Below are 12889 nucleotides of genomic sequence, written 5' to 3'. Positions count from 1 at the left end.
TTCTGAACCGGGAGTCCCGGGTTCGAATCCAAGTGAAAACTGGGGTTTTGAATTTCGGGATCTTTAGGGCGTCTCTTGAGTGCTCCCAGCTCTAATGGGTAACTGGCATTAATTGGGGAAAAGTAAAGGCGGTTGGTCGTTCAGCAGGTCACATGACACTCTCGTGAACTGTTTGCCAAGGAAAATGACTTGCCCTATAGATGGCGAGGTCTGACAAGGGAACCTTGATTTCGTTTACTTTGAAGAATATAAGTTATTGCTTTTATATAGCGCTACTTTCATGCTTATAGCATGCTCAGAGCGTTATGGTCCAATCTTATTTGTGGACCAGTTGGGGGAAGGGGTATCTGGGAGCAGGTATGCTGCCTTTAGGCGTTCAGTAAGCACAACTCTGCTCGTAGCCAAGCCAAGTTCAAGCGTACTTAGCCTCTCGACCACCACAGAGAAATTATTGACAATGTATACTATGTATAGACGAATGTTGAAAACAAACATTGGGACATAAATTGCCAGTTTGGTTGTTTTCCTTAGTTCCAGTTCAGTACATAGATTAGACACGCATTATGTTTTAACGATTGCTCCTATTAGTAAGTATTAGCTTGTAAAGTCTTCATGGGTTTAACACTGGCTGGAGCAATTTATGTACATCTTTGGGGAAAAAAATCTTTTTTAAACTGCTTTAGGGCCTACTATTTTTCATAATAAAATCATTTCAAAATTAAATTTGTCTATTTTGAGCAGGGATATTCCCTCACACGATTCAAATGTTTCTTTGTATTCAGTAGTGAATTGAATTAACAAAAATAGACGCTTACATACATGTTGCGCACAGTCTTGTCTGGACTATAATAGAAGAACTTGATTGTGAGATGACTCCTTGCAATATTGAAGTATTTCAAGAATTTAATAGATATTCATTCACTTTGTAAAGGAGAAATTGATACAAAACAAAATTATGATACTTGATTAAATTTGGTTATTGGACTTCCGGTCTCCCACTCCAAGGGCACTTTTGATCAATTGGGTTGTTCCGGGAAAGCTTAAATGTGATTTCTTTCTTCCACTGGAGTTGTCGGTGTGGACATCGCCTGGGAACACGTTCACGTCCTGGCGTTGCTGCTGGAAGCTGAGTTAAATGACTAGATTTCTGAGTCGGAAGTCTCCCCCAGCGCTCACTAATGGAAAGTCAAGCCTCGCGTTGCTGTATGCTAACACTCTCTAAGAGCAAACGCTCAAAGTAAAAGATATCGTCTTAGTGCAAGCAAGCCACGCTAAGAAAACAAAAAAGTAAAAGGTCTAACATAATGGTTGAACGTATTTTTAGGTCTTTCATATTTAATATGCATGACTAAATGCATGACGCGTAGGACGTAATTATCTTCTTTTTTGAAGCAACGTCTGTATTATATAAGATAAGAAGTCGATAAAGAATGTCTGTAGTGGAGTTAGTGAAGAATGTATCGTTATGTATTGGGAGGAAGGCTTGTTACGTTATTTCTAACTTCAGGGTCGCAGTCTGAGACATTATTAAGTCGTTGTAAACGCGGAGACTTATCCCAGACGAGCAAAAAGAAAGCTTTAACCGGCATATAGTTTGGAGGTGGATTCGAACCCAAGCTCTAAAGACGGTTGTCTGTGTGTTTGTTTCGTCGTCTCATTTCATACTACACTATAAACAAACGTCCTGAACCACTCTGATTCCATTTCTTTTAGCTACTTAACTAGATCAACGCTGTAACATATAACATGGGGGGGGGGGTCTGTCCTCGTGGAAACATGAGAAATTAATAATTATAACCAACCATACATATTTATTAATGTTAAATAAAAACTAAGCAGGTACAGTTAACGAAGCTCATTGTTGAATCTCTGACCGCTGTACAAGTATTGTGAAAGAAAATTAACGCGAAAAATGCTTGTTTTATATATCAAATAAAACAAAATATTAAAATACTTTTTTTAAAAACAAAGCTTGTTTAAGAGGAATAACTGTATAATTATAGCCATATCTTTCAGTAAAAATAAAGTTTCCCTTTCAGACCCTGCTATCTATGGGGCAGAGTATGTTAAGGTCCTCTGTTTCTATGGCCAATGGCTAACGAGCAGGGTGTCATGTGGCCAGCACAACGACCAACCGCCTTTACTTTCCTTACTTAAGAAGTCAGGTAGAGTTGGGTGGACTCAGGGGCGCCCTAAAAATCCAGAAATTCAAAATCCCAGTCTTCACCGATGTTCGAACCCTAGACCTTAGGTTCGGAAGCCAAGAGCTTAACCACTCAGCCATCGCGCCCCCTATCTTTAAGTACTCTTAAGATTTATTTCCCTTAATCAATAAATAAACTAAAATAATTAATTACCAATTAATAATTAGTTTATTAATTGGTTAATTAATTGATTGATTCATTCTTTGTTGGAAACAATTTATAATTGTTCAAAATGTTAAGTTAATCCGAGAATGGAAAGTGGGAGAAATGACGTGTAGCCTACCAGACACACAAAGTGAGTTGATAGAAGCTTTGTAAAAAAAAAACCAATAAATTAAACTGTGTGGTTGGTCACATGACAGGGTTGGTCACATGACAGAGTTGGTCACATGACAGGGTTGGTCTCAGTATCAATGAACGAGTTCAGAACAAACTTAGCGTCTCCACGCACAAGTCTTGATAGCAGTCTAATCCAGGGAGCCATCTGTTGTACTCACACACACACACTGGAGAATAACACAGACACAAGCACACAGGCTCGCCCACAGCCTCCTACTTGCACACAGTAACCGCGCTGATATCTGAATCTTCTCGTACCTTGGTTAGAACACTGTGGATGTGATCTCTGTTCGAATAAAATACAAAACAATTTCCAATGTAAGAGAAACCAATGAATCTCAATTAGAACTGAAAATGAAAAGTACATAAACAGCGAACAGAGATTGGGAGATACAACATTGACAGAACTAAATGGATTGTAACTAAGTATATTTATATGTTTACATGTTTGATCAAGGGGTGTGATGGCTGACTTGTAATTCGCATGAGTTCCAGTTTAAATCCTAGTGAGGACTGGCATTTTGAACTCCTTGTGTTTTAGGGCGCCCTTCGGACAATCCAACTGTATTGGGAACTTGACATTCAGTAGGGAAAGTAAGGGCCTTTAGTCATTGTGCTGGTCACATAGCACTATATTTGAACTTCGGCTTTGGTTGACTGTAGAGTCATATTTTGATGAGACACCTATGTTTCACTGTAGAGAGACCTCTTTCGCAAACTTTATTTAAAATCTAAATCCTGAAAATTTGTAGTAATTTTGAGATTATTGTTTATATTAATGATATGTTAATTTTATTTTTATTTTCATTTCTCTTTTGTTGGAATGTAAAGTATATGGAATTATTACATTGACTTTAATTCTGAATTATTATACAAGTGTCTTTCTCATTTTTAACATCTGTCCATCACACCAATTCTTGATAGAATAGCCTGCACTGACAGCTCCAGTCACCTCCCCTCTCTTTTTGATGTATTAGAATCTATATATGCGAGACGACTGTGAATGTTTTGTTGAATGCAAGGGCTGTAACTCCTTCATTATTTTGCTTGCAATTCATTTCTACGGTAGTCGAACTTCAATCATGTTTCTAGCGGCCTCGAAAAGAGAAATGTTGCTATTAGCATTGTAGCACTGCGTGGTCTGCCTGTCCATGCGCATATTTTTTTAAAAATCTTGTATGTAGTTTTCAAAATTAAATAAGGCACGCTATTTTCCTATTCATCCTTTGTCGCAATTTCTCTTTTAAAAATCATTTGAAATCTCATTTTATAAAAATATATATTTTACAGTCGTTAGAAATCGATCATTACAAATGTTTTTTTTTTAAAGTCTTTTCATGCGCATGCATGTTTTACAAAATATCTTCTTAGTTCACATTAAAGCCCCCCCCCCCACACCCAAAGCCGTTATTATTGTTTTTAAAAACTGTGGCACTGTTTCCAATCTTCCGCTAAAGAAATAGATTCTTCATTAAATTCTTCTACAATACTTTGTATATACTTTTATCTACCTATTTATTGAACCAGTCCCTATTACTTTTCTATATAAAAGTTGTATTTTTCGGTTTTGATTATCACATGCATATTCGTACTATTATTCTCATGTCATTCTAAATGTTAACATTCTCTATTACTTGTACTATTAGAGATTTTCATATACGGCGGAAAAGCTATATAGATAACATTTCGGTGAGACCGGTGTTCGGATTAAAGAATGTATTGATAAGCTAAAAATTATTTTTTTTAAAGTGTAATCATTTATTTTATTTGTGTGTGTGTGTGTGTGTGCACTTGTTCGCACTGCAAAATCAAATTTCCGTTTTTAACTCGCAATGAAGGAAGCATCAGGCGTTCACATTACTTCTGGAAACATTTGAAAAGAAATGGGCAACTAACTCGCGGTAAGAATGGAGACTTCATACAAAGATCAACTGCCACGCTTTGAGATACTGTTTAAATTAGATTTCAATTCTTTTTCATTACGTTAATGATATTATCTCTTTCAATTTTGTTATGTAGTGAGAATCTCCAGTGCACAGAGATGTGTATTGGTTATATATTTGGTAGACGTACTATTATTCTCTGGTGTACGCTCGATGTTCCATAGATGCATGTTATATTTGATCTATAAAGTGGAAATAAAGCTCTGGTCATATCCACAGACTGGTATATTTGATCTATAAAGTGGAAATAAAGCTCTGGTTATATCCACAGACTGGTATATTTGATCTATATTAAATGGAGAATACCCGCTTCTCCCCTTCACCCAGATGTGATAAGAGTGCTCACCCCTAGAAATACTTTGTCATATTTGTTTTTACTTCTATTTTAGTACCGTTTCTCCCCCCTCAAGGCCACGATAAGCCTTTCAATTACCTGGCTTTGCCACGAACAAACTTGTTAATAAGCCGAGCTAATTTATTTTTAAAACTTTATCTGGATCTTAGATTCTAAGGCGTGTCCACATTTTGTGTCCACCCATTTTTAGACATGTTTTTGCTCCGCCTTTACAGAGACTCGCAAAACTAATTGAATAAAACTAGATCTACACGATACACTCTTCTTCCTACATGTCACTAACCCAGGACAAAGTCATGCAGCAAGTAGTTCTACTCTTTCTTAGTGCCATTAGAGCATGTAATAGAGATTCAAACCAAAGACTGAGTTTGACTCACTAATTAACACGCACGATTTGATGAACACATGAACCCACACAAGTTCAAAGTGTTAGTCAAAGATGACTATGACATTAATATTCCATATAGCCGACATCTAAAACAAAGTGTTGAGCATTTTGCAATCACGCATTAGTTGCACTTACACGATTATGTTTTGTACTGCACTAATAGAGTGATATACATCTACAAGGGCCATCAGGTCATATTTCCGGCTACTCATCTTATATTATGGAGCAGTGTGTCCCAAACTGTGTTCCACGGAACACTAGGCCTAAATAGGTGTTCCATGGAACACTAGGCCTAAATTGGTGTTCCACGGAACACTAGGCCTAAATAGGTGTTCCACGGAACACTAGGCCTAAATTGGTGTTCCATGGAACACTAGGCCTAAATAGGTGTTCCACAGAATACTTGGCCTAAATTGGTGTTCCACGGAACACTAGGCCTAAATAGGTGTTCCACGGAACACTAGGCCTAAATAGGTGTTCCACGGAACACTAGGCCTAAATAGGTGTTCCACGGAACACTAGGCCTAAATAGGTGTTCCACGGAACACTAGGCCTAAATAGGTGTTCCACGGAACACTAGGCCTAAATAGGTGTTCCACGAACTACTGAAATAATTGACTAGTAGGCTACGAAGGGAATAAATCACTCTAAAAAAAAGGAGCCAAGTGTTCTGCTAAATACTCAGAATGTGCGAAGTGTTCCGTTTATGAAAAAGTTTGGGAAACACTGTTAAGAAGGAACATGTGTCACTTACAAGATAGCCCACTGATCTATACAGCTCTTATGAGAAGCTAGAGTTACTACTCCATATTGCATTGCAGGCTCTTCATAAATTGTCTTCGCCTTGAAATCGCGAGTAGATTTTAGATCAATAAGGTCAACTAGAGATCAATGCTTCGCTCAACATCAAAGGGAAATAACACGATATAAATTGAAGCTTAAACTAATTTTGTCTTGCTATCAAGGCCCACAACCCAGAGCAGACCGCTACAGGACGTGATACTAAATAGTTGGTTGAGAATTTGCTTTCAAGAACCAAGTACAAAGTGTAGATAAAGCTTCGACATAGTACCAAGTACAAAGTGTAGATAACGCTTAAACTGAGCTTGTAAAATAATGTAAAAGCTCCAGAAAATAACTTATTTATTTTTGTTTATGATGTGTGGGTTTTAGTCAGAGTGTGATGGTAAATATAGCCCGTAGCTAATCTTATGAGAAAAGAAATAGCTACAGCGTAGGAGTACTGCAACTAATAATGTTAATTTGATTAAAATATGAAACGAATGGACTATAATTAGTGTGTTTATGTGTTAAAGTATAAAACTATGTTTGCGAAGAGAAGTTCTGTCATCTTAGAATTGAATTAGAGTATTTGACCTAGGAATAGAGAGATGTGTAACATTTCGGATACATTGTCTAATGAAAGAATGTAAGTCAGGACGTCTAAATTCGCAGGTATAAGGAACGAATTTATGTAAAAATGCTTTTGAAACACACATTTGAAGGTTAATTTTATTTAATAATGAAATCAATAGACTTTATTTTGTAATTTTCATGTGTCAAAGTAAAAACTATCAATAGACTTTATTTTGTAATTTTCATGTGTCAAAGTAAAAACTATATGTGCAAAGTGTAGTTCTTAAAATTAGATCAAGATCCTTTCAATCTTTTCTCGTGTAAACTTTGGTAAACATGGCCTAGATTTATAAGATACTAATACTTTCATAGAGTTGGGAAATTTTTTTTTTTTGAGGTCTTAAGTTTGTTTTAGGGCTACTATACATACGTTACGGTTCCAGTTAGCACCCAAGGAACATTTCTGCCAAGTTTTATCAAGATTGTCAAACGGTTTTAATTTCTATGCTGTACATGTGCACATATATACATACGCCTTACTTTCTACTTTATAGTATAGATATATATAAGATAAGCGCTAGTTGAGAGTTTGTATATGTTTCGTGTGTGAATGTTGTATTTGCATCTATATTGTTATTGTTACAGTAGTTACGCTGAGGTTGTCAATTATAGTCAAACTGAATTTCCTTTTGATTAGACCAATAAAAATTATCTTATCTTATCACATAAATATATATATATATAATGAAGTTTGAATGTAGTCTATTTTTGTCGCCCCTTTTATGTTACTCTAAGAAAACATTATCTCTGTGAACAAGCTCATCCAAAATATGTTGTTACACATTAATGTCTGGCGGGAAGGGTGGGGGAGAGGTGTTGCCTAGAAACAAACAGCCACACACAATTTCAGTACTTTTTATTTTTGTATTGCATTGCTTTTGTTTTTCTGTTGTTACGTCTTACTCCCCCCCCCTCCATTTCCACACACACACTGTAAACCCCTCTTTTCTTGTTTTACTTTTGTCTCCAATATTTCTAATTAAGCTTTTGCTAACGAGTCTACAGATGTCAATAAAGGACCTATAACAGACCCGGCTCAGTATCTTAACAAAGCTGATTACAAGGAATCTATAATCAGTCTGGGTCTAAGTCTGAGAGAGAAGCAACTAGATGTTTAGATCTGTATTGATTTCACCAATACACAAGCAAGAAGTGTCCTTGCATGGCCAACAGTCTACAGTGATGATGGTCATTGACAGAATTATTATGACTGTTTATTGTATAGATCAACTTGGTTTATTCGTTGGAACGCTATAATAATCGTTAGCGTAATTTATGTAGATTTAGATCTAGTTCTACTTTTATTAAAAGGGAATTAAAAGACTTACAGGGTATTATCGGAAAAAATGCTTGTGAGAAAGACTGGAGTGGTTTCACAAAATTTGAAATTGTCTGCTCAAGCGTATCTGTTTCCATTTCGGGAAGATGTACTGCCAAGATATGTGAATTTATTCATTGCATTTATTGTCTGTTCATTTATGTCAGTGTAGGCTTTCCCTGGAACTAGTGGCTAGAGGACCTGCGTCTTCTTGGTATTTATTGTGAGGCTGGATTCCGTGCATGCTTTTGAGAAGTTACTAACGATGCTCTGTCGTTTTGTTTCAGGGCAAGCTTTTAGTGCGCAGTCATCAGCAAATAATAGGTCTCCGTTGCTGATTTTGTTTTTCATTTTGCTTTGAGACTCATCATCTTGAATAGGTCACCATCATTATTCCTGAATGCATCTTATCTTATCTTATCTTATCTTATGAAATACAGTCGGTACTTTAAAAAAGATTATTACTTCCTACGCGTGTTCCTAGGTCAAAGTAGTCATGCTTGTTATTCAATGACTAAATTTTGCCAAGTCAGAGGGAAAATATGAGGCTTAACAGCGTGGGGGCTAAGACACAAATCTGTTTACCCCATTTGGTTGGTTACATCAAAGTCTGTCTTATATTGAGCTATAAACTACAAGGCACCAACAACCATAGATGTACCTCCCCTTCCTTTTTACAAAATGTTCTTAGGACATGATCGCCTGCGACCACAGGGTCACGCCCAATACACATGCCCTGTTTGTAACCAACTTGAATACAGCAAGCATGAACGTAGAATGATTCTGACAAAGGTCATATCAACTGACTCTGTTTGGTAAAAAGTTTGAACATGTTATTTCTCCGACACCTAATGTCGTATCAAACAGACATTTTGCACACATATTTCTTTTGCCTGACAACACAAGAATCATTTTTTTAAAGTAACCTGTTAGTTAATCAAGTATTGGTAATTAATGATTTTGTTTGGTATCTCGAACATGGGAAAGAAATTGTACTTGACTGAGGTGGTGGTATAAGATAATTATTGGTCACGGCTCGGAGAGTGGTTAGAATTTCGTCTCCTCCTTAGAGGCTTTAGCCAGGAGTTCGAATTCACTGTAATATTCAACCAGATACCCCCCTCCCTCCCCCTATTTTTCCAACTGGTCCAGACAAGTGATAGGATCATAGCGCATTGAGAAAGCTAAAGGAATGAAATAGCGTTAAACTAAAACAATTGGTAAAAATTATTTCTAACCGCACAGATTTATTGTTGTTGGTCTAGATCTATAAAAAAACTTAATTATGTGACTGATCCAAACTAATTGAAACAGCTACACTTAGTATTAACTTTGTTTTTGTGTTTTTTAAAGTATTTTTTACGTGTTTTGTTGCTTTTGTATTGTTCTAGACGTAGACAAAGAGATGAGAAATGCATGACAAGATTGGAGTCCTAGAAAGTGTTTACTAGTTTTAAATTACACAAACCACTGCCAATTAAATACCCTTTCATTTCAAATCAAAGTTATGGCCACATCAGTTGAATATTATAGTTTCTCCCTAAAAATTTTGTTTCATAGCTAATCAAAGGTAATTGAGGAATTAGGAAGTAATATTATCTGCAAAATGTGTTCTTGTCGCTGCTAGCTGTGTGTCGCTGGTAGCTATGTTTGTCGCTGTTATTTGTGTGTAAGTATACATCAAAGGCTGTCAACATTGTACATTTTTGTTTAATTTCGGAACTCGAATTTTGATTTGATCTTCTCGTCCTAAGAGCTTGTTTCATTTCTCTGATAATATTTGCTTTACGGATGCTAACTTTCTTACTCGGTAATGCACTTCTCTAAGATTTTTTTTTTGTTTCTGTTCAAGAAAACCTTTATCTACATTAAATGAAAATATTCCTCCTCTTCCCGTGTCTCTGAGTTACCTGGGAGCGATATGTATCTCGTCTTATTGTCAACACACATATCCGGAATATCACGCCGCTGGCCTTTCCTGTAGCCCAGCTGGAGGTTTTGGGTGCGGTTCCCGTTTTACCGCTAAGTAGTTGGCAGGAAATGTAAGGTAGGAAAGGTAACTTAGCAACAAGTGTAAACAAAAGAAAAGAAAGAGCGTGCATTATGTTAATAGGTGTTGATGGTTTCAGTTCAATCGATTTCGTATCAGTTTTTGAACGATTTGGGTCAGGTCATCAGAATAGAGAGTTCCTAGCCAAAAACTCCTGTAGCCCCACAGACATAATTCTAAAAAGAAATCATTTTTAGAAAAACAAAGCTTATCCGAGAGGAAGAACGCGCAACACTTGCAACTATATATCTCAATAATGTAGAAGTTAGTCCATTATTCGATATCAAAGAAAATAATTAATTGACAAATCGGTTAATTTTTCAAATTCCTTCATGTTTTGTTCAGTACAATAAATAATTGCTGAACGTTTGTATTCGATCCGAGAACGTGTGTGGGAGACATTAAGTGTACATTTCACTAATGGGACCGAATCCTACATATTTAGCTTCACATGTGAATACTGAAATATTAATTTTCCTTTTAGGTGTCAGTCAAAATTATTAATTACGAGTGATTAATTGACTTTTTTTTTATGTCTTGTCAATGCCAATGAATAATTGTGCAATGTTTTAACTTGATTCGAGAATGGGTGTTGGAGAAATGACGTGTACAATCTTTTTACCAGACAGACAGACAGAGTGAGTTGATATAAGGTTTGTAAGTAGCCTCGTGTAGTAATAATACACAAAACTCTAAACCATTATTTACAAATACAAAAACACAACCTTATAAACTACTCAGAATGACACGAAGATAAAGGCATATTTCTTATTGCAAATGCTAGGACATATTTTTGTAAGTGATCCTTCTCCATTAGAGCATGAAACGGTTTATTAAATCAGACTGGAAAATCAATGACTTTGCTGAGTTAAAGTCTCTAATTAACATGTAGGTGACTAGATGGACACATGTATCGACGTAAATTATCGTCTGAAATTTATAAGATAAGATAAGATTAAGATAGCAGATTATTAAAACTAGGTCAGAGCCAGTATCTCTTGTGACAGAAACTCTAAATCTCCTATGGTGCTGATCTGCTTGTAGACACATATTTTTGTTATCTCCTTCCTAGGTGGCCAGATAAGTTTGGCATATGCAGCCAAAAATAAATGATTGATTCAACAGGCAGCTGTGATTCTTAAATGTCAGTTTAGTCATGCATTGCACGTATTTCTATTTGCTATATCTTTGTCTTCTTCCTAAATGTCCTACGAATTGAGTTCAAGACTCTTGGAACTCTAGGCCTGTGGAAGCTAGCCTCCATCTGCATGTCTGAACAAACTTCTGTCTGGGAAAAGATCCAAACAGATGCAGAAGTGTAGCTAGGGTGGGTGGAGGGAGGGGAAGAATTTGAAAATCCCCCCAGGCCCCCATTTGAGAGGGGGCCACCAAATGAGTGTTTTTTAACATTAGATATTAATTATTGCGCAAAATGCAGGGACCCCTAAAGGGGTCTATCTCCCCGGGCCCCCAAATGATAGCAAATACTTAGCTACGCCTCTGAACATGTAAATTATAACATCGCTATTACCAACGGCTCGTATTCCGAGACGCTCGGTTTATAAGCGAGGCCGAATGCAGAGAACACCACGGAAACTCCCCCATATTTTTTCTCTGTACCATATCAATCGTGCAGGTGTCCAACATTAAAACGGCCCTTGATGAACGCTTGTAGCATTCTCTGAATAAGTAAACACAGCTCCGGATCTAAGACAGTGTGTCTACCAAGGGCCTTACCCCCCACAAACTTCAAAAATACACATTAAAAATAAATAAGCATACTTGATATTTTTTTAAAAGGAAATTAGATTACATTAACAAGAGCACTATGTTTTTTCTTCTAAATATAGCATGCTTTAGATTAAAGTATTTTCAATCCTAAGTGGATCTTTTGTAAAGTTTTACACAATTCCAGGGCCTCCACATACTTAAATCCGGCCCTACGATCAGGCCCTACAGACAAACCTAGATCTTGTTAACAGACAAACCTAGATCTAGTTAACAGACAAACCTAGATCTTGTTAACAGACAAACCTAGATCTAGTTAACAGACAAACCTAGATATAGTTAACAGACAAACCTAGATCTTGTTAACAGACAAACTTAGATCTAGTTAACAAAACAACTTAGATCTTGTTAACATACATGCCTAGATGTTGTTTAAAGATAAACCTAGATCTTGTTAAGAGACAAACCTAAATCTTGTCAACAGAGAACCCAGATTTCGTTAACTAACTAACAAACCTACATCGTATGCGTTCTTACAACTTTTCTTTACTTAGTTCACATTTAGAGAAAATTCTAAAGAAAATGGTTTAAAGTATCAACAAAATTTACTCTTCACTCCTTAGGTTAACTTTTGTTCTGGGGAGGGTGGATTGAAGGTGAGCGTAGAGAGGGAGACCAGGAGGGGAGTCACTGCGGCCCTTCAAAGAACTGCAAACAACATTAGTTTTCAGCTCCATGGTCAATAGAAGTACAAGGATGTTTAAGTGAGCTAGGCAGAGGGGTGGACTTGGTAGTTGGCTGTAACGACCAGGTTTGTTCAGTCTATCGACTTTGCTTTGAAACATAAAAGTTCATCAACTTCCCTGATCCAATCATTATTAGCGGCATGTAACCCTACAGAAAAACAGGCAAGTGCAGCTCAACTTCCCCTCTCTTCCCCAGCAGAAAAAGCCCGAATCTATATTTCAATAGACTAGTTGCACAACGTCTGAGAACTGGTCCACCGGCTTCTCTGAAAGATAATTCTGTCCAATGAATCGTGTCTATCGTTGTGTTACTAGGCATCAAGGTTTGGACGCTCATGAGTGACGACATTTAGGACATGCTCGGCCTTTCCTGGTATCTGATATTAAATAATCTTTTGGAAC

The 12889-nt window shown here is 36.8% G+C and overlaps 1 protein-coding gene across 13 annotated transcripts in view; it reads left to right on the top strand.

The window, feature by feature from the left end:
* LOC106057400 (rap1 GTPase-activating protein 1-like) overlaps nucleotides 1-12889 on the top strand; it is a 508422-nt gene that overhangs the window by 382798 nt on the left and 112735 nt on the right. The gene's annotated exons all lie outside the window — the stretch shown is intronic.

The sequence above is a fragment of the Biomphalaria glabrata genome, chromosome 13 (assembly GCF_947242115.1).
Source record: "Biomphalaria glabrata chromosome 13, xgBioGlab47.1, whole genome shotgun sequence".
Lineage (NCBI taxonomy): Eukaryota > Metazoa > Mollusca > Gastropoda > Planorbidae > Biomphalaria > Biomphalaria glabrata.
The sequence above is the reverse complement of the archived record's forward strand: the minus strand, read 5'-3'. Positions and strand labels throughout refer to the sequence as shown.